Genomic DNA, 22,685 nt, shown 5'->3' with positions numbered 1-22,685 from the left:
TTTGCTTTATTAGTGCTTAATAGTTTAATTTTTAGCTTTATAATTTCCTGTGGTCATATACACTCATATATATAGTCATATATGTATATGCTGCAATGAGTAACTCAGTCACACCTTCCACATTTAAGTTGGAAATCTCTTAGCTGAATATCCAAGTTCATTGCTTACAAGTTCCACGTTCAATCCAACATTCAGACACAAGTTCACCAAGTTGCCAGCTACCTTATAACAAGGATAATCCGCCCCCCTCAGTTTCCAATAACACATTCATCACTTCCCTCTTCAGTCTTATCAAGGGTAAATTTTATGCCCATAATTTGATGAAAGGTCACTGCAATTCAGTGTAGGCTTTTGCTTTCAAGTGCCTCATATTCTTCCAGTCTTTACCCATTCCCCAACTCCAAGGCAACTTCCACACTTCCATGATTTTCTATCAGCTTCATCCAACTGCCCAATACTGAAAGCAGTCTTAAGAGACCCAGCTTCTATGTACAACACAGATTTGCTATGGGTTTGCTTAACAACAGGAATTTACTGCATCATGAACTCTAGAATGCTAACTTCCTAATAGGTCAGCACTGTTCTGTTTGTTTAGAAATCCATGGGCTACTTAGCTTTCTTTCCATATTGTGATGTACTATCTTTTCTCTTCTGGGTTCTGTTATCTTCCTGTTTCTGGCTCTGCTACATGGCTTTTTCTTCATAAAGTGTCTGGAAATAAGATTAATATCCAACCTCATTAAGCTGGGTCCCTCTTTAATAAAAAAATTACATCTTCAAAAGATCTTATTTATAATGGGTCACATACACAGTAATGGAATAAAATTAACAACCACCACCCTGGAAGATATAAAATTAAGCCCATCACATGTATGAGGTTTTATGTGCATAGCTAGGAATTAGGTTAAGTTTCCAGTTTGCTGAAGCTGTAAGTTATTAGGGGCCAGTATTTCCACTAATTTCCTTGTGTTTTCTTCCCTATATTCTTAGGTTTTCCTAAAGACTTCTTAAATAAGGCCCAAGGCTTAAAATTCTTTCTGTTGTAATCCACTTTTATTACATAGGAGCTTTATCAATGTCCTTTGAGGTATGGGAGAAGGGAAAGCTTTCTATTTTCTTATGATTAGCTCCCCAAATTTTAGTTAGCATGTCCCTGGACTGTGAGCTTAGATGTTTCTCAGCATTGTAAAGTCTCCCTGCTCCATATGAGAAAAGAAATGTGAAACAGGCTGCTTTGGGATATTTTCCTCCCCATACCTCTAAAGCTAGATGGGGTCTAATTTCTGTATTTTCCTTCCACAACATGAAAGTGTAAAGGTGATTGCCATTCAGTATTTCTTTTCTCCTATATTACTTACATGCTGATAAAACCAAAGTTTTTTATGCTTTATAAAATAGTTCTTTTAAAGCAGTCCTTTTTAAGAGAACATATCAGTGTATGTATATTTCAACATGCTTATTTTTCCCTCTTTCTACTGGAAAGGGGTAATTTTCCTGAGTTCCCAGTAGGAAAATAGTATGGCTATTTGTAAACAAATCTCAGTAAAACATGTGCCCTCCCCAGTTTGTCTGGTCTCCTGGAGTCTATGACTCTCAATGTTGTCCAGACTGTGCATCCACAGATTTGTTAATGAGTTTCCAGCATTCCCACTTGTACTGGCTCCAGCAGGTCTTCTATTTCCATCCATCTCCTGCTTGCTGTCATTCACATTAGCTTCCTCTATTCTGTCACAGGGCAGTGGTTTTCCCTGTGACTTCAGTTCTGTCCTAGATATAAGACTTTTTTTCTGATTGTTCACCATTTTTTGTTGTTTTAGAGATTGGAAGGATGATTTCAAAGGTGCTCACCTGCTGGGTGAACAAACTGGATGAAGAAACTGGAAGTTTGAGAAATGTATTTTATATCCCAACATCTCAGAAATATTCACAAAATTGATTTTCATCAGCACCAGATGATCCTCAACACATTATTTCAACACAGTCTTTTTCTATAATGTAATAAACTAAGCAAATAGGCAGAATGAAGACAAAATTTTCCTTCCGAATAGCATTTTAATGAATCAAAACGTCATCATATAAAAATTATTTTAAATCTCTTTATAAATTCTCTAAAAAGAATGCTAGCATTTAATAGTATGGTTGCATAATAATAAATAGGTAATTAATTGAAAACAATAGTAAAAAATAAATGGGACACTACCTTAATGTAGCTTAATTGATAGCCTTTAATTCCACAAGAATCAACAATAAAGAAGCAGATGTATCAATATTAAATTTAGGAGGAAGAATGATGAATTAACAATAAGATTCTAGAATCTAAATGGGACAAAATAGTTTTCAGGGAGATAGATACTAAATCAAAGAAATATTTAAGATATGTTATCTTGCCTGAAATTTTTCAGGCATGTGATTAAACAATAGTACAATTTAATATTAGTAAATATTTGCAGCTATATATACATATACACCCCTGCTTAAGGATATATATATTCTTCTGTGTTCACTTAGCAGATTAACTGTAAAAGATAAAAATCAGCACATCTCACATTGGACTTAACTATTTTCTCCATTCCCTTATAGTTAAATATTATACAGAGAGAATAACCAACACACTCTTTTGATCTCAAATATCTTTCCTCTGGATGAAAAACTACCTTTATCATCTACTGTCCATATTTGAAGATAAACCATATCCTGCACACCTTATTAAAATCTATCCTGGTACTTTAGTCAAATTTTTTTGATGTAGCCACAAAAAATAAATATAATCTTTGTAATAGCAAACAAAAAGTTAAAAATTTTACGTGTCTAATACATTCACACTCATAAAGAGTAGCAAAGTTCAAAATATAATTTTAAAATTTGGAATTATACATTTAAGAAATTTATCATCATTGATAAAGTGCAAATTGAAACATACTTTAAATTTAAGCTACTGAAAAATGTTAATTATGCAAGGAGGGTAATGAATATTCTCATATATTGGTCAATGAAAGATTAATTCATATAAAATTTTGTTCATCTAGATGTAGGTGTTTTCTTAGTTTCCTGGGGCTAACCTAACAAGATACCACAAACTTGCTTATATTCCAGAAATTTATTGGGTGACTTAATATAAAGTTCCAGACACCAGAACTCCTTATCAAGGAGTTGACAGAGTCATGCATTTTCTGAGGTCTCTCAGGTTCTGGCAGTGACAATTCATTACACAATGTCATGTCTGTTTCCAGTGTGCAGTTTGTTCTCCTTTTTCTTTGTCCAAATTTGATCTCCTTTTAAGGATGCCAGCTATATTGCCCACCCACTCCAGCTAGGCCTCATGATATCTACAAAGATCCTCCTTCTACCTAGGATCACATGCATGGGTGTTAGGACTTTGATGTATCTTTTGCAGAGTAAATTTCAGTTCAAACTAGGTATCAAAATTAGAATCATGCATATGTTATCTCACTGCAGTTACACTTCATGAAATTTTCCATTTCATTATAAAAAATAATCCTCCAGAAACAGTTCAGAATTTGTTGTAAAAGATGCTGGAAACTGAGAGTCCTGGCTAATGACAAGTAACAGTGGAGGAGGAAGTTGAACGGTTGGAAGCTTTTCCTGGGTGAGGAACAGTAGTCTTCCCATCTCCATGTGACAGTTCCATGGGCAGAGGGGGGCCCATTTTGGTAAGATCTAAAGACCTTTCTACTAGAATTGCTTATTTGTATCTGACAACAGCCAATTTCATATGTTGATTTAATTGATTTCCAAACAAATTGGAAGGTTAACCAAACTCTTTGACAAATTGCATAATTCCTTTGGAAGAGAAATTGCAAAGAGTTGAAAATATAAAAAACATAAGAGAAGTGAACAGTTTATCCTGAATTGAATATATGTTCATTCCTACATCAGTAATTGGGCTAGACAAATGGAAAAAATGATTGACTGGTCCTGGAGAATATATTTATGGATTTTATGGATTAGGATTACATAACTTATATGTTTGTCAAAACACACATGGTGGAAAGAGAGGGGAACAGTTTTAGAATAAACTGAGTTGTGGTTAGCAGAGATACAGCAACAAGGGATATGTTAAAATGTACCTAAATAGTCCCTCTCATTGCACAGCAAGTAGAGGTTTCAGATTTCCCTTAAGGTGTGTTAAAAATTTGTCTGTGATGACAGAAAGGAGAATTGGGCCATTTAATCCACCTGATTTCATGTTATTTGAGTCATTAACACTAAAATAATATTACTGTTTAAAAATATAGACTATGTGGTGAATGTGAGAAAATGGAATTAATATTTAAGCTGATGCTTATGTTATAATGCAAAGAAATAACATTTTGTTGGCACAATTTTAACAATATTTCATTTATTTAGCTCATATTTATTAACCAGCTTCTATCACAGTTATGCTTTGAAAAATCATTACTCCAGAAAGTTCCCATGGGCATATTATGCTGCACTTAATAAATCATAGGATGTGTTTGCTAAAATACAGAAGCAGAAATAAGCATTACCAAATACAGGCAAAATATTATGGAAAAAAAATGAATCTGTTTGCATTTCTTAACAGCATTTCTATCATTGCTATTTTCGTTGCTGCTGTGAGCCAGTTCTGTCCAACCAATTAACATCTGAAAATGAGAGGCAATTTATTGATTATTAAAAACATATTTCAGGGTGGGCCATGGTGGCTCAGCAGGCAGAGTTCCAGCCTGCCATGCTGGAGACCAGGATTCATTTCCCGCTGCCTGCCCACATAAAAAAAAACAAAAAACATATTGTAGGGCAGTGCAATGTTGGCTCAGCAGGCAGAATTCTTGACTGTCATGCTGGAGACCCAGGTTCAATTCCCAGTGCCTGCCCATTTAAAAAAATATTGTAAAACAATATGGAATTTTCAAACTTTACATCTGGGGAAATCCTGGATACTGTGTCAAATATTAGGGACACCCAAATCAATATTCCAAGCCCTTGATCTTGAGGGTTGCTCTTGTGAAGCTTATATGTAATGGAGAAGCTTAGTCTACCTATATGTATGCCTAAGAGTCATCTCTAGAAGATCTCTTTCATTGCTCAGATGTGGTCTCTCTCTCTCTAAGCCCAACCCTGCAAGTGAAAACATTGCTCTCCCCACTATGTGGAACATGACATCCAGGGAAGAAAGTCTCCTTGACAGTGTGGGAAATGACCCCCAAGGATGAGTCTGGCCCTGCCACTATGAGATCAACAATACAATCCTGACCAAAAGGGGGGGAAATAAGTGTTACTAATAAAGTATCAGTGGCTGAGAGAGTTCAGACAACATCAAGTGGCTACTCTGGAGGTCACTCTTAAGCAAGCTTCAGTTAAACATTGCTGATATTGTAACTTGCCAAACCCAAAACAAAACCATTCCTGCCAATCTTAAAGAATATGTAGGGCATTATATAAGATTCCACAAAGGTTTCATGCACCAGAGTAACTTTCCAGAAACCTACAACTTCCAGATGTGTCCCTGGACCAGATAAGTTCTGAAATGCAGAGGGAGGGGTCAGCCTTTCCAGAACAACTAGTTCCATCCCCCTATCCCATATTATCAGCAGCCCTTTCCAACATGAAAAAGTTAGAATGACCATAGCCCAATATCCTTAAGAAGTAAGAGAAAGATTAAAGGTGATGGTGGAGTTACATAGAGAAGTTCAGGTTTAACAAATGAGTAGGAGTTCTGAATCATTATTTTGATATTTCTTTTAGTTTCTAGTACATAGAGCAGCTGGAAATAAAAACCTAAAATTGTGGAATTATAACCCATACCAAATTCTGTAATCTATTCTACTACTAATTGTTGCAATGTACTTTGAAATTTATTGCTTTTTGGTATATATGTTATTTTTCATAAAAAAGAAAAAAGAAAAGGAAGACTATAATATAGAAGATAGGATTTAATAAATAAATATGACTGCTGAATCAATATATTGATATTTCTTTGGGTCTTCAGTGTCTTGGAGGAGCTAGTAGAAAAAATGAAAAATTGTGGAACTGTAACCCATACTGAATTTTAAAATCTATTGTATAAATACTTGTAAAATGTACTTGGAAATTCATTACTTTTTTGCATGTATGTTATTTTTCACAATAAAAAACATTAGATAAACATACTGCAGAATTAAATCATAGATATTTAGACATAATCTTGCGTAGTGTAGCACTTGCTGGAGCTTGAATTACAAGTTAAACATAAAATGAAAAGGCTGCGGTGTGCCACGGTGGCTCAGCAGGTAAGAGTGCTTGCCTGCCATGCCGGAGGACCCAGGTTCAATTCCTGGTGCCTGCCCATGTAAAAAAAAAAAAGAAAAGGCTAATTACTGCCAAGAAAATGTACAAATATAAAACAAATAATGTGGAATGATGTGGCATGCTTATAACAATTTAAAAATTACGGTTGCATAAATTCTGATATAAAACATAAATTATGCAAGCAATAATGGATTGGTGAGTTTTTCATTAATATTACAGGAAAGTTAATCAGTCAAATATATCTACTAATATGAGCCCAGAAATAATACAGAGCTAAACGCCATTACGATAAAGTCACACTGAAGAACATTACAAGGCACACACATAATTTTAGTGGCATGTATATTTAATAAATATAAAATTTACAACAATTTTCTTTTTCACATTCAAAATTAAATTAAAATTAAATACAAAACAGTTTAATCTACATTGTATTGATGACTGCATTGCCCACAGTCTAACATAAATGTGCAAATTATAAGCACAAATCTGTGTTGCTGTATCTTAAATATACATTACTCATAAAATTTAATTGGGAAATACATATTGAGAAAAAATAAAATATTTGGAGGAATCATTTTCATTTCTGAATATATATCAGGATAAAAATTCCATAAAGTGGAATGGTATTTATATATACATATTTACTTACATGTGAATATACGTTTATTTGTGTACATATATAGAAATACATCTGATTACATATGTATATGTGTACATGATATATATATGTGTGTGTGTATATAAATATATGAAAGGACCTAAAAATAGATACTATTTATTGGATTAGTATATTTAATAAGCTAAATTGCTGCAAATGATTAGGTAAATATTATTTAATAATTTAAGAATATATGTGCTTCTAACAATCATTCAAAAAACATAATATCACTCCCAAAATCAAGTGTATGAGAATGAAGAAAAAAAAACATGCTTGTGGGTGACACTAGATTAATATATTTGGAATTAGATATTAATTTAAGAATTGCAAAACAAGTTATCAGCAATTTATTACTAATGCTCATTTTTAAATTATGTTTTGATGTTATAATACTGGTATTTAGGAAAAATAAATATAACATTCAGCATAGGATCTATATTGCTGAGGTTCTACATTTTCCCTCTTGTCTAACATTAGAAGACCATTTTGTTCTCAACTGTTTGCTAGCACCTACAAATTTTGTGTATCTTCTGACATAGAGCATTCCATTTAATAGTACTGTGAGGTTCAAATGAGGCTCAACTGGAAAAAGTGAACTAATTAATTATCAATTTACCAAGAGGACCTTGAAGGATTTTTTCTGAGTTATCTGTATAAAAGTGGTAGTTTGGTTGTTTTATGGTGTCTATCTTTTGTATAATAGCTTCATTCTTTATGAGGTCCATTGTCTCATATTTTATTCTAAATAGATGTCCTTTTAGAAGGTTACCTGTCAAGAACTTTCCTGAAGGATGCTGCCACATCTTTATTTCAAAGAGTATAGATGTCTCTCCACTGAGCATTGTAGTGACAATAGTATAAAAGACAGATGCTGCTTCATCCTGCAGATTGGTACAATAGGTTTTTGGGACAAGGTCATGATAATGGCTGTTCCATAGAAGAGAGACACCACAATCACAAGGGAAAAGCAGGTTTCCAAAGCCTTTCTTTGTTCATAAGAAAATGTATCAGCAAAAATAAGTTTCAGGAGAACTGCGACCTCCCAAAGGAAATGATGGATTTTACATGAAGCCCAGCAAGGGAGATTCAGAATATATATGGTATAGACTAAACAATCAAATAGAGAACCCAGCCAGGAGTCAGCCACCATGAAGGCACAGACTGTAGGGCAAATGAGAACAAAGAAATAGAAAGGAAGACATATAGCCACATAATAGTCACAAGCCATGACTGCCAGAAGAAGCCTCTACTGCAGCAAGGGTCATGGAGAGGAAGAGTTGAATTTCACAGTTTTCTTCTGTGAAAATTTGTTTTCTTCCCAGACAGGAAATCAATGGCTATCTTGGGAACCCTAGTGGAACTGTAAAAGAGATCCATAAGGGAAAGTTGATTGAGAATGAACTACATAAGCATATGGAGTCCAGAGTCCAACCAAATAAGAATCATTATCATAATGTTGCCACAAAGGGCCATGAGAAACATCAAGAAGATGAGAGAGAACAGAAGATTAGGGGACTGAATGTCATGAAAAATGCCTAGGAGAACAAAACCAGTTCCAGTGGTCTGATTGGACCATCTCCCCATTCTCTGCATCTGAATTCATTATCCTGGAGAGTTCAGACAAAAATCTTTAATATCAGCACAATTTGGTCCCACCATCATTTTACAATATACCAACTTCATTCCCCTCTCTGTTATAAAGTGATAAACATTACATATTTTCATCTATTTTAACTCTGTACCAAAGATTATTCTCAATTTTAATATGATGACAGTGCATCATATAATATGCACTGATTTATAATAGTTTTAGCGAAAATCACCAGAACACTAGTCTCTGTATTTTAAGGTAATGTATTTAGACCCCTTTAAATTTAGATAATACTAAATAAAGTTTGCTTAAACAATAAAAAATCCAAACCTATAATCTCTCCATGTCTGCCTCTATCTCTCAATATTTCAACCTCTGACTCTCTATTAAATCTATGTCTATGTTTATGTTTATATTTTTATCTACATGATAATCTCTATGTCTATCAGTATCTATTTTTTGTCTATTTCTATATATGTGTATGTCCACCTCAGATATTTAAAGACTACCTGGTTTTACTTAGTCCTAATTTGCAAGAGGTAAAGACTGGGTAAATGAAATAGTGGTGATAATTAATCTTCTATGCACCTGTATGTTATATATTAGCTTTTATACATGCTATATGTTGTAGTTTGCTAGCTGCTGGAATGCAATATACCAGAAATGGAATGACTTTTAAAAGGGGGAATTTAATGAGTTGCTAGTTTACAGTTTAAGGCTGAGAAAATGTCCCAATTAAAACAAATCTATAGAAATGTCCAATCTAAGGCATCCATCCAGGGAAAGATACCTTGGTTCAAGAAGGCCAAAGAAGTTCAGGGCTTCTCTCTCAAGTGAGAAGGCACATGGTGAACACAGTCAGGACTTCTCTCTCAGCTGGAGGGGCACATGGTGAACCCAGCATCATCTGCTAACTTTCTTTCCTGGCTTCTAGTTTCATGAAGCTCCCCAGGAGGTGCTTTCCTTTTTCATCTCCAGAGGTCTCTGGCTGGTGAACTCTCTGCTTTGTCATGCTGCAGCATTCTCTGCTCTGACTCTCCCATTCTCCAAAATGTTTCCTCTTTTATAGACTCCAGTAAACCAATCAAGACCCACCCAAATGGGTGGAGACATGTCATCACATAATCCAGTTTAACAACCACTCCTGACTAAATCACATTATCCAGGGAGATGATCTGATTACAGTTTCAAACATACAATATTGAATAGGGATTATTCTACCTTTATGAAATGGGATTTTGATTAAAACATGGCTTTTCTAGGGGGCATACTTCCTTTCAAACCAGCACACTACATTATCTTTATAACATATCTTCAAGGAATTGCTTTCCTCATTTTCAAAGGCAAGTTTGATTTTCAGAAAGAACAGTAACTTTACATATTTTGATAACAGTTAAAGAACCAGCACCGTAATCACATTGAAATGTTTCCAGGTTCCTGTTTCTTTGCTTCAGGATGTTGCCTAATAAGACCTCTTAAAGGGAAATCTTGTTTAAGTGTTCTTATTTGGAAATCAAGATGGATAAATTTGTCTTTTTTTTTTTTTTGTAATTTGTTGGCTAAAAACATAAGAATATTCAATTAAGCCCAGAAGCCCAGTGTCAAACCAAATGCCTGCTGGGTGACATTAGGTAATTTCACTCCACATTCACAAAAGACTGTTGATGATGGACAAAATGAAGACAATGGAGACAAACAAGTGAAAACTGCTACTAGAGATAAAATTTGGCTGGAGGAATTGGTTGTGTTCCTCATCTGTGCTTCATCTAGTGGAGCTCACAATAAAGGGAAATTAAAAGTTCATGGCCCAGGGCTCTAACTGAGACTACAATGAAGTTTGATGTCTCCTTCCTACAGAATGGTTTCAGTCTCTTTACAGATTTTAGACATTCAATAATAATTTTCAAGCTTCAGTAAATCTCATTGATTATTTTTCTTTCCTTACCAATAAATAACTTGACACATGATTCTCTAGAATGGCAAACTTTTAGGATATGAGTATTTTGTTCATGTCAATGCATGTTGAACTCTAGATCCAAATATAAGTAGGTAGGCACAACCACATACTGTGGTTTCAGTTTATACATAAACTGCTACCTTACCTTTTTCAAGTGATTTTCATAAATGATGATTGATACACTGCTGTACAATTGGGTGAAAAGATTATTTATCCCATAGATATATTAAAATGTAATTAGTAATTTTATACTTTTTAAAGCAAAGTACTTTTTAATCTGAGCAGTCATTTTATTCATTTGAAGTAACTAGTAGGACATTAGGATATGAAAGGCTCAAAATCCACCCATCATTATATCAGCTAGTCAACTTGTAAATTTTTACACCCTATGCATAATAAATCTATGACATATCCATTCATTTACATTTAAGCACTCTTGTGGGTGAAGGATATGTTTCTTCTTAAATGATTTTTTCCCTGTAAACATACCAAATCAATATTGAATTTTAATATGAGAAATTTAAATATTTCATTTCAACATGGTATACTTTTAATGTACACCTGTTGAACATTTAGGTTTATGTATCTAGTTTAAGATATTTACCAAGCAACAAATCTTTTCATTGTAGAAACTGACTGGCAATTATACCTAGCCATGTGATTTAAATAACATACTTGAAATTATAGCAAGATGTAATAAAATATTTCATTATTGCTTCAGTGGACAGAGGAATTCAAAAGGCATAGATAAACAATGCTCAGTGATGAAAAGTGAACACCTTGAACAGTGGTGCATGCCCTGAAAGAGACTTGTGCAATAAAAACTAAGCATTCTCCACATTACTGATTCTGTTGGTATCCACTTGCATTTCAGGCTCCCCACACAAAGATGAAGGACCAAAGCAGCGAACAGTGGGACACAAACAGTTCTTAAGCTCTGGCAATTCTTCCTTCAGGCATTCCCAATGCTCTACTTGGATTATATTTGATGGTTCAGGCACCCAATCATATATCCTATCATAAATTAGACAGTTCATTCCAAATTCCTTCAGTTTCCTTCTGTTTTCAGGATCATTGGTGTCATCACCCCAGCAGAATATGACTAGTCCCTTAGCTTTTGCCTCTTGAGTATAGTCTGGGTTTCTGAGCACATCTTCAGTATGTGCACTTATTCCCAGTAGATTTTCAAACTGTGCAAAGCTCTTTGCAATGGTTGTCAGACATCTATGATCCATAAGTTTAGGATAAATATCAGGATTTCCTTGAGTCAAGAATAATATGGAATATTTTTTCTGCTTTTGCTGAATCATTGTGCAAATATTGGCATCAAATGAAAAGAAAACTACTCTTTCCAGAATTTTCTAAAACAGTTTTTAAAATTATATCCAAAACCAGGTTCACATCAAAATATGTAGACAAGTTACCATCCTACATCCCACCCTTTGTTGGCAAATCCATTTTATTTCTGTTAAACTTTATATCTTCTGGCAAAGATTCTAAGACTATCTTGAGAGAAGGAAATTGTTGATATTCAGAGAAGGAATTTCCCTCCTCAATCACAGATTCCTTCTGATCCTTAGGTTTTAATGTGGTCACATGGGCAAACTTTAACAACTAGAGTTGGTGAAATGTTAATTATTTTACTGAAATTCCAAATAATTTTACTGAATCTACATCAAATTTCTTTTTTTACAGTGAAACAACTGGTAAGATCATGATATACCACAGGCACAAAATGTTTTGAAAAATGCACATCAAATTCCACGAATGCTACAGCAGGGCTAGCAGCATTTCTTAAAGAAGCAAAAATATTTTCTGGAAATTTGGCAAGCTGGGCTATTCCCTGCACCTCGATGTCCAACATCCCATGATATTCTTAGCTTCCAATACTTGGAAAATGAAGATTTCATGTCACAACTGTATCTTGGCAATGGCTTAATAATTATAAAGTCTACTCTCACTTTCCTTATTGATTTTCTGGAATTTCTGCTCATGATAGGAAGAGTAAGAATTCCAGCACTCTTCCCACTCTCAGCAATGGTGGATAATAAAAGACATTCTGTTTCTACATGTCCAGAGAAAGCATCGTCCTGAATTACAGGTTCACTGAGATCTTCCTCAAAAAAAATCAAAGATTAGTTCCAGGTTATTTGGCTCCATTCTCTGGATGCTATACTCCGTCCAACAATCAGGCTGTAAGCCATACCCATATTCAGGCTGGGAATGCCAGCATTTGAATGATTGCTGCTTCTTAAGGTTATCTCCAAGCTATTAGACATTTTGTGAAGAATACTGGGAGACACCCAATCGTCATCATCTTTCTCCAGACCCGCTAGTGTCAGCTTTACCCTAAATCTAGATTAAAAAATTTTTTTTCTTGGTTATCGAGATACGAGGATTTTTCAGAATAATGCAAACATAATTTTATTTCAGTGCGACACGTCAAGCACCCAGAATCCAGAGTTTCAGTGTCATTGAGGATTCCAAATGGTCCATCGTCAATAATAATTTCACTTCCTAAAGGGGTTGTGGATCGTGGTTGCAGATTAACTGTGACTTGAAATGTTGTCCCACTGATAGTTTTTGGCTCTAAAAAGCACCCTTTGAAGTAGCGATACTGAACTAATACTCCTCTGCTGAGTACAATGGCTGCTTTCCATGACATGCTTTCACCTGTCTCGTTCTCTGGAGGAAGAGCCACGGCATTTTGAGGATTCCAGTTTCCTAAAACATCACAATTTTCGCATATTGCAAAAATTTCTCCTGGAAAAACAGTTCTTATTTCAAAAGTAACCTGAGAAGGTGTCATTTTGATGGATTTATTTTAGGACATCTTGCGGAGAGAACGTCAAGGCTGCTGGTCCCCGGCAACAGCGCCCGACGCTGCTCACAAAGCCGTCCGCCAGCTGGCCCGGCCCGCGTCGCCCTGACAGCTCCGCCCATCCCCTGCGCTGCTCCAGCCACCGCCCGCCCCCCCTGCCGGGTCCGCGGTTCCGCGCTGCCGCCGTCGTCCCCCAGCGAGGGGGCTGCGGGTCTAGGTGCATGACGTCAGCTTCCCGGCCTCTCCCGCGCTCCCGCCTGCTACTCGCCGCGGCGCCCGGCGGGAAGGGGCTCAGCTCAAACCCCAAATTTTTCAATTTAATAACGTTGAAGATCTTGAATTTAAAGCTTTTAAAATTTATTTGTAATTCGACTCTACAGAGGCAAGTAAAGTAATTAATTGAGTCTTTTCAGCTGTCTAATTAAAAGATATTTAATGACTACGTATTAAAGGTGTATTTTTGTTATTCGAATATTGTTCCGGACGCTATCCAACTCTTGTTATTGAAAAATCTGTGAAGGTTGTATGTCATCATACACGAAGTGGCATACATAAAAAATTGTTATGTAAATTGCTCGATTTCACTTGTATATATAACTGGCTAGGAGATTATAGTTCAGTGTTATATGCATCATCAAGGCAAAACATTATCATCATGCCTATTTCTACTGATTTTTTCACAGGAGAAAAACAATCATTTAAGGAAAAGCAAATCCTTCAACTCCAAGAGTGCTTAAACATAAGTGAATGGTTATCTCATAGACAGAGATGCATGGAAATCAAACCAGGATCTCCTGCATGGAAGGTGAGCGTTTTACTACTGAACAACCCGTGCACCCTTGATTTGTTTTATAAAACCTAAATCCCATTTTCTTTTCAAAAATATTAAATATAGACTAACATGCCTCTTATATTTTCACATATTATCACCAGTACTGTATTTATGTAAAAAGAAGAGTTGCACAGAGAAGTATCCAGAGAGATTCATCTTCCTCTGTTGTCAGAGCCATACATTACCAGTGAGCTGAAGAGGTTTTGTAGAACTGTCTACTACAAATATTCGGGCCAATTTACAATCTACTTGAACTGTCCTTGGAGAAAATGTCCTTTGTCTGCCCCTCTGTTCCCTTCAGCATAACAAGCAAAACTAATCCATTGTCCTTCAAATGGCCCCATTATAGAAATCTGTCATCTTGAAAACAAGTAAGCCAAAAATATTGATAGGTCACATAAACATCAATTTATCAGCCCCAGCTAACTCCTTCTGAGAACTCAAAAGTTTTAGTCATGAAATCCCAGTGCAGGAGTCAACAGGTGCTGCCTTAGATTCAGAGTTAGTTGGTTTCCTTCCTGATTAACCACTTATTAGTGAGTTCAGAAATGATACTTACCTTCTCTTTCCAATGAGTCTTCTTCTATACAATGATGACAATAAGAGTATATTAGGCCTCTCATGTGAAATGAACAAACACTTACATGCATATACATTTTATGATGTATATAAAGAGAGAACATGATTTTATATAGATAAATGATTTATTGAGTGAGAACTTTCCTTGATCTATTTCATTTGAATTATTCACACTATTATCCATTGTGTTTTCTATAGTTTTACTTATTTCATTAAGTTCTCTGAAAATTTTAATCCCCAAGTAATCCATAAATATTTTTTCTATATATGGGTTCAGGGAGAGATGTATACCAATCCTTAGAATTGAGCTTGTTTACAAATGAAGTCTCTGCTGCATATGGAATAAGAAGTAGGTTAGTTTAGGTCCACCGCTGATGTTAAGGGCCTGCTGAGTGTATGATATTATATTAATTTAACTCTCATTGAGTGCTTCACATATTCTAGGTAGAGATATAAGTGTTTTCCATATATAATACATATTAAGACCACCCAGTGTCCATCTTAGGAAAGCAGTATGAAAAACACCTGCATTTCTCACATATAGAAGTTGTCTAATTACAACCAGAGAGCAAGAAGTCGAGTCAAACATTGATCACATGAAGAAGTACAATGCGTATGTTCTCATAGATCCTGTTTTAGAGCCAAACCATATTTAGTACATCACCAAAGGTTGAGTTTAGCATGTTTGTACTAAGCATTTTATAATATAGTGTTTAAACATAAACAAGAATTAACAATTGGAAGGTGATTGCACAAAGCCCACGTTTGCACAAAGCCCACGTTCATTATATTGATCGTATATTTAGAAACCAACCCATCTGTTCTTTCCTCACTGTATTTATTGTGTAAGAACTAATATAAAAGTGAAGCAATAGCATCAGCACTGTAGTTACTAAAGTAATCTGAGTTTGAAGTAAATTTTAAATTGATTTGTCCTCTTTTCAGTTAAATCCAGCATCATTTATTTTATTAGATACCAATAGATGCTAAAATAGAATTAGCGCAAAAATTATTTAGAATTTTGCTGAAGAAATTTTAAGCCTTTATCTGTTTTCATCTCTCAGGGAATTTTCAACTGAAGATTATTTTACATTAAGCGAGCATAAATTCTTCTACAAATAACACCACTTTTAATACAAAGATTGTACTTCATTTGCTAGGTTGTCTGTTGTCAGTTCTAATCACTTCCAGTCATGTCTCATTTCAGAGATTAATCGCAAATGGAAACTGAAAACTACGTTTCATAGAATCCCACTAGAGCTCATGTTTATCACATATTAACTTGTGGAATTTAACCACAATTTCAGAGATTGGAAGAGAAGAAAATGAGATATTCTATGAAGAAGGTAGATGTGTGGACACTATCAATACCATTATATTTATGTTCTTGTTTATTTATTATGTCTATTAACAAAGCATTTCACATCTGTAGGCTTCAGAATCCAAATGAATTGGGATTTGTTACAAAATTCTTTCTATCTATTGTAATCATATATTTCATAATACATGGAAACCTCTGTCTTGGTCTTAGATATAGATACTTTTTATCAAATTAAGAATTCCCAAACTTAGAAGCTAAAAGGTAAAGATTAGATGTCATATAACAGAAGAAAAATAGACAACTTAAATAATTGTCATTTTGTTATGATTCAAGAGGACACTTACTCCATCCACTCCACTGCATTTTCTCCATTCCATTTCATGTCTTTTTACAACTTGCAATTATTATTTCTTAGTAACATTAGATATATTATAGTAAAATTAGATGTATTATGATCTTTATTATGGTAAAATGATTCAGTTTTAGCACTAATGCTGGAAATGAGTATTGTATTTAAAGCCTTACCTAATCATTGCATTTCCATATATGAAATATTTTATTCCTGCCTGTGCTGGTTTGATTTGTAGACCCCAGAAAAGCCATGTCCTTTATCCTCATTCAGTATTGTTGGGTGGGAGCTTTTAGATTATGTCCACAGAGATGTGAGTCACCCCAACTGTAGGTATTAACCTTTGATTAGAGGGAGATGTGATTCCACCCATTCCAGGTGGGTCTTTATTAGTTTATTGGAATCCTTTAAAAGAGGAAGCATATTGGAGAAAGCTTCAGAACAACAAGAACATAAGAGCTCACACAGCCGGAGACTTTTGGAAATGAAAAAGGAAAATTTCCCTGGGGGATCATCATGAAACAAGAAGCCTGAAGAGAAAGCTGGCAGATATCATTATCTTCACCATGTGCCTCTCCAGTTAAGAGAGAAACCCTGAATGTCATTGGTTTTCTTCAACCAAAGTATGTTTCCTGAATGCCTTAGATTGGACATTTATTAGGACATTTTCACAGCTGTATAACTGTAAACTTGCAACTTAATGAATTCCCCCTTTTAAAAGCCATTCTGTTTCTGGTATATTGCATTCCAGCAGCTAGCAAACTAAAACAGATTTTAGTAATGGAGAAGTGGGGTGCTGTAGTGACTTGCAAATATGAAACCTGTGGAATGGCTTTTTAAATGGATATGGGGGAGATTCTGTAAGAGTTGTGAGAAACTTGGTAGAGAAGGCCTAGAATGCTTCAAAGAAACCATTGGTAGAAATTGGACTCTAAAAATACCTCTTATGAAGCTCTAGACAGAAACGAGACTTGTGTTATTGCAAACTGAAAGGAAGGTGATCCTTGTTTTAAAATGGTACATAACATGGCAAAATTGACAGCTTTGGCTGGAAGGCAGATTTTAAAAGCCATGATCTTGGATATTTAGCAGAAGAGATTTTCCAAATTAAATGTGAAAACTACATCCTGGTTTCTTCCTTGCAGCTTACAGTGAAATGTGACAGGAAAGAGATAAGCTGAGAACTGAACTTGGGAACAAATAAACCAGAAATTAAAGTTCTGGAAAATTCTGGGTTTCCAGAAAGGGAGACTACAGAGAATAGTGCCCCATGTAAGGATTTAACCAAAAGTGGAACCAGTCAGCCATTTCAGAAAAAGTATGGATTAGAGGTGTAATTATCCAGAAACAATTTGTGGAAACTCCTTCTGATTGGCATGATCCTTGCTTACTACGTACAAGATCACCAAGAGTGTGTGGGACCTGTATAAATGTAACCACTGCCAGGCTCAGCCAGGGGGCTCAGGAAAGGGAAAAAGTGAAGGTCAAATGTCTTCAGAAGCAGAACCATATAGGCTGAGATCTGAAGTGAAAAAGCCTCAGGCCAGGAGAGCCAACCCATCCAAGCATAAGAAGGTGAGTTTACCCCAAAGACAATGGATTTATTTCAATTTGTCTAAACATGGAGGAGTTGTACTGCCTCAGACCTTGGAGAGGGTGGAGCATATTCCTTGGGGATTGGGGAGAGCCTTAGTACCACCATCTAGAGGGATTGAGCATGTGCCCCAGAGATGGCAGATAGCCTGGGTGCAGCCCCAATGCTTGGAGAGGGTGGAGCTGAGAAAAAGGTGGTCTCCCAATATTCCCCAAGTTTGCATTTGGAGAAAAGTGGGCAGCTGTGTAGGCCCTTGGACAGGGTGGGACTGCTGCTTTCTAAAGCCCCAAGGATAAATGACTCTCAGATGTTGAAACCTAGTGCAGTTTGCCCTGGAGTTTTCAAAAGTGCTTAGGTCCAGTGACCCCTGTGTTCCTTCTGATTTCTCCCTATGGAAATGGTTATATGTACCTATAAATGTCCCTCCTTTGTATGTTGGCAGCAAATAACTTATCAATTTTACAGGTCCAGAGCCAGAGGAGAATTTTGCTTTAGAACAGATCATGCTGGTAACTGACTTTGATGCAACGTTTATTGGTTTTAACCTTGTATTGTATTTGTGTTGTGACTGAAATGGTTTAAGGCTTTCTGATGTTATGGAAGGAATGCATTTTCCATTTGGAAAGGACATGTCTTTTGGGGGGTCCAAAAGGTGGAATGGGCTGGTTTGAATTTGTGGACCCCAGAAAAGCCATGTCCTTGAATTCTCCTTCAATATTATTGGGTGGGAGTATTTAGACTATCTCCACAGAGATGTGACTTACCCAATTGTGAGTATTAACCTTGATTAAAGGGAGATGTGACTCTACCCATTCCAGGTGGACCTTGACTAGTTACTGGCATCCTTCAAAAGAGGAAGCATTTTGGAGCAAGCTTCAGAACAACAAGAACCACAGGAGATCATGCAGCCAGAGACCTTTGGAAATGAAGAAGGAAAATGCCCCTTGGAGAACTTCACGCAAAAAGAAGTTTGGAGAGGAAGCTAGCAGACATTGACATGTTCACCATGTGCTTTTCCAGTTGAGCAGAAAACCCTGAATATTATTGGCCTGCTTGAACCAAGGTATCTTTCCCTGGATGCCTTAGATTGGACATTTCCATAGCTTTGCTTTAATTGGGACACTTTCACAGCTTTACAACTGTAAATCTTACAGCTTGTTAAATTCCCCTTTTAAAGAGCTGTTCATCTCTGGCAGCTAGCAATCTAGAACACCCTCCAAAATGAGAAGGCATGAGTAGTATCTTTAAGGTAATCCCTGGTTATAATAAGTTCAACCACATTTCATAATTTCTAGTTAAAATCAGAAATAATCTCTGAATAACCATTTAATGCATATCATATTTTTCTAAATATCTAGCATAGTGAAAAAACAAAGGAAACCAATATATCACTAAACATGAACCAATGAGATCAAGTACAACAACAAAATTACACATGCCAGGATATCAAAAAATTTTGAGGTGTGCTTACTGTTTTATTCATTTTTTACTATTGCTGGGATTATTGACCAAAAGAGATGTCCTATGATATTGAAAAAAAATGAGTGTATTAAAAATGCAAATACCTTTTATTGCATACTGAATCCTATTCAAATGTTACCTTAGAATTCAAAGTGCAGTTTAGTAAATGGGAGAAGAATTTTATTCAGTTACTTTAATGAAAACATATCCATATAAAACCTATATATTTCAGTCATATGCATATGGATTCTTCTATATACATGTATATATGTATATTCATACATTATATAATACCAATCTTCTGCCAATATTTCCAGATGATAGAAAACTGAAACATGGCCAATTCATTACATGAACCAACATAAAACTTGGGTATACCACATCAGAAGTGCATTGCAAGAATAGAATATTGAATATTTCTTATGAATTTAAACACAGAAACCCAACTGAAAATATTGGTAAATTAAGTCCAGAGATATAAAAAAGAAAAGTACATGATTGAATTTATTCCTGAAGTGCAAATTTGTCTAAACATTGAAATAAATGTAATAAATCTTAATTTCTTTGTGCTGGTTTGAAATGATGTATGTACCCTAGAAAAGCCATGTTTTAATACTAATCCTATTTTGTAAAGGCAGCTGCTTCTTCTAATCCCTATTCAACATTGTATATTTGAAACTGTAATTAGATCATCTCCCTGGAGGTATGATTTAATCAATAGTGGTTGTTAAGGTAGATTAGGTCTCTGCCAATTTGAGTGGGTCTTAATTAGTTTCTGGTGTCCTATAAAAGAGGGAACATTTTGGAGAATGAAGGAGATTCAGAGAAAGCAGAGAATGCTGCAGCACCATGAAGCAGAGTCCACCAGCCAGCGCTTAGGAGATGAAGAAGGAGGAAAATGCCTCCTGGGGAGCTTCATGAAAGAGGAAGCCAAGAGAAGAAGCTAGCAGATGATGCCATATTCACCACATGCCCTTCTAGATGAGAGAGAAACCCTGACTGTGTTCACCATGTGCCTTTCCACTTGAAAGAGAAACCCTGAACTTCATCAGCCTTCTTGAACCAAGGTATCTTTCCCTGGATGTCTTTGATTGGACATTTCTATAGGCTTTTTTTTTTTTACATGGGTAGGCACTGGGAATCGAACCTGGGTCCTCTGGCATCGCAGGCAAGCATTCCTGCCTGCTGAGCCACCATGACCTGCCCTAGGCTTGTTTTAATTGAGACATTTTCTCAGCCTTAGAACTGTAAATTAGCAACTTATTAAATTCCTCTTTTTAAAAGCCATTTCATTTCTGGTATATTGCATTCTGACAGCTAGCAAATTAGAACAGTCTTAAATGAGAAAAAAATCTTGTGGTCACATCAGTGGATGCAGACAAAGTATTTGATAAAACTTAATTTGTGTTAAAAAATTCTATAAAAATTAAAAGTAGAAGGGTGCATCTTTAATCTGACTGGTAGTCCATGAAAAAACCTATGTTTATCATATTTTCTGGTGAACTATTGAACAATTTCACTTGATTTGGGGAAATTCATGAAAAAATATTCCTTATGTACTTTATTCCATAGTGCAGTACACCAAGAAAAATAATAGCATAAACAGAGAAATTAATAAATCTAGCTTCATTTATACATGGCATGGAGGTATACATAGAAAATCCAAAGATTCTAGAAACAAACTCTTTAGTCTAATAAATACTTCTACCATGGGCCCTGAATACAAATCAATGCAGAAAATCAAACAACAACTCAATAATAAAATTAAATATAAAATGCCATTTAGAATGTAAACCAGTTGTTATGGGAATTTCTAAAGAAAGATGTCTAAGAACTCTATGTTTGAAAGTAAATGATACATATTGTTGAAAGGAATGAAAGAAGATGTATATAAATGGAAATATATTCATATTCATAGATTAAAAGACCAATAATCTGAAGATGCTAGTTATCCACACATTCAATTCAAGATTCAATATGACCTCAATTTACTTCATTTCTAATTAGAATATGAAATTTAAGGAAAAAATGGGATTTGTTACTTTATACATAACATTAAAGAAACCTTTAGGGCCATCAACTCATAATATCAGGAAGATACTCATAGAAACTATGTTTCTAATTAAGACTCTTTGATATAAAAAGTACTTGGAGTGCAGGCTGCTAAATAAATATATATGTGTGACTTCTTCCAACATCTCTGCTGATCTGTGAGAAAATTTATGCTGAAACCAACCTATTTACATTACTTTTTCCACAAGTAATCATACTGTTTGTCTTTACACATGCCAGTGTTTTTCATTACTTCTACCCTCCTCCTGCCATTCATAATTGTTCAACTTTCTGGAAACTAATGATGCACCAGGCAAATGTCTAGCATGTCCATGTAACTGGATATAGTAACATTATTGCCATTGTTTTATGATACAGAAAATTGTATTCATCAGTGTGTCTACCATGGAGACTACTGAATGCAGATGAAAGTGGTAACTTGTTAACTGTAGGTAGGTAATGCTGAAATATCTAATCAGAGGCCATCCAAGTGGATAGCAGGTGATTAGATGATATCCAACAAACTTGCATTTAATTAACCTTGATATTTCTGCTGCAATTTCATATTGTTTTGTTTGTTTTTCTTTTTTATCTGATTGTAATGTGAAATGAAAAAATGAGATCCAAGCTAAATGCTCTCCAATAGAGTGATTGTTTATCCTATATAACGTTTTCCTCTCATTTTGTCCTGTATAGGGACAAAGTTATTCTATAAATTTGGAATAGTTATGATGTTTGTTTTATGGCTGCTAAAATATTAAATTGCCTATAATAGTCTCACATCTACTCTTAGTTCTAAATTTGTGTCATTGTTGGCATTTCCATTTAATTTTCCCTTTTATCAGTGTACTTCCCCTTGATACCTGCTAATATCTCTCTTGTCTACATTTTTATCCTAGCCATCCCCAAGTAGATTAGAATCCCTTCTTGAACACATTCCATCCCATGCAGATCTCTGTAAGCATACTTCACATTGAATTGCGATGATCTGATTGTCTGTCTCATTCATCTGTAAACCTCTTGAGGGAATGTACTCTGTATCCATCTTTACTTCCCATGTTTAGCATTCTTCCAGGAACTTAATGGTAATTTATAAATGAATACAGATAAATTAATTGATGAATAAGTGGGTAGCTGAGTAAGAAGGTTTTCCCTGCAAAATAAATTATTCAAATCTTGATATTGATTACTTTTATG

At 35.2% G+C, this 22,685-nt stretch overlaps 1 long non-coding RNA gene and 1 pseudogene across 8 annotated transcripts in view; one reads left to right on the top strand and one right to left on the bottom strand.

The window, feature by feature from the left end:
• LOC143650882 (uncharacterized) overlaps positions 1-22,123 on the top strand; it is a 99,020-nt gene extending 76,897 nt beyond the window's left edge. For 4 of the 8 annotated variants that reach the window (XR_013159713.1, XR_013159710.1, XR_013159711.1 and 1 more), the window contains 3 exons: positions 13,984-14,105; positions 14,234-17,956; positions 18,441-19,995. This is a non-coding gene — a long non-coding RNA (uncharacterized LOC143650882). Of the gene's footprint in view, positions 1-13,983; positions 14,106-14,233; positions 17,957-18,440; positions 19,996-20,228 lie in introns of those variants that run through there. The other 4 variants (XR_013159709.1, XR_013159715.1, XR_013159714.1 and 1 more) reach the window with 4 other exon arrangements.
• Positions 11,304-13,331, bottom strand: LOC143650879 (glycerophosphocholine phosphodiesterase GPCPD1 pseudogene; annotated as a pseudogene).
• Positions 22,124-22,685: the final 562 nt, after the last annotated feature.

Source organism: Tamandua tetradactyla, chromosome 11 (genome assembly GCF_023851605.1).
Source record: "Tamandua tetradactyla isolate mTamTet1 chromosome 11, mTamTet1.pri, whole genome shotgun sequence".
Lineage (NCBI taxonomy): Eukaryota > Metazoa > Chordata > Mammalia > Pilosa > Myrmecophagidae > Tamandua > Tamandua tetradactyla.
Note: the sequence above shows the minus strand (reverse complement) of the source record. Positions and strands in the feature narration are given on the sequence as shown.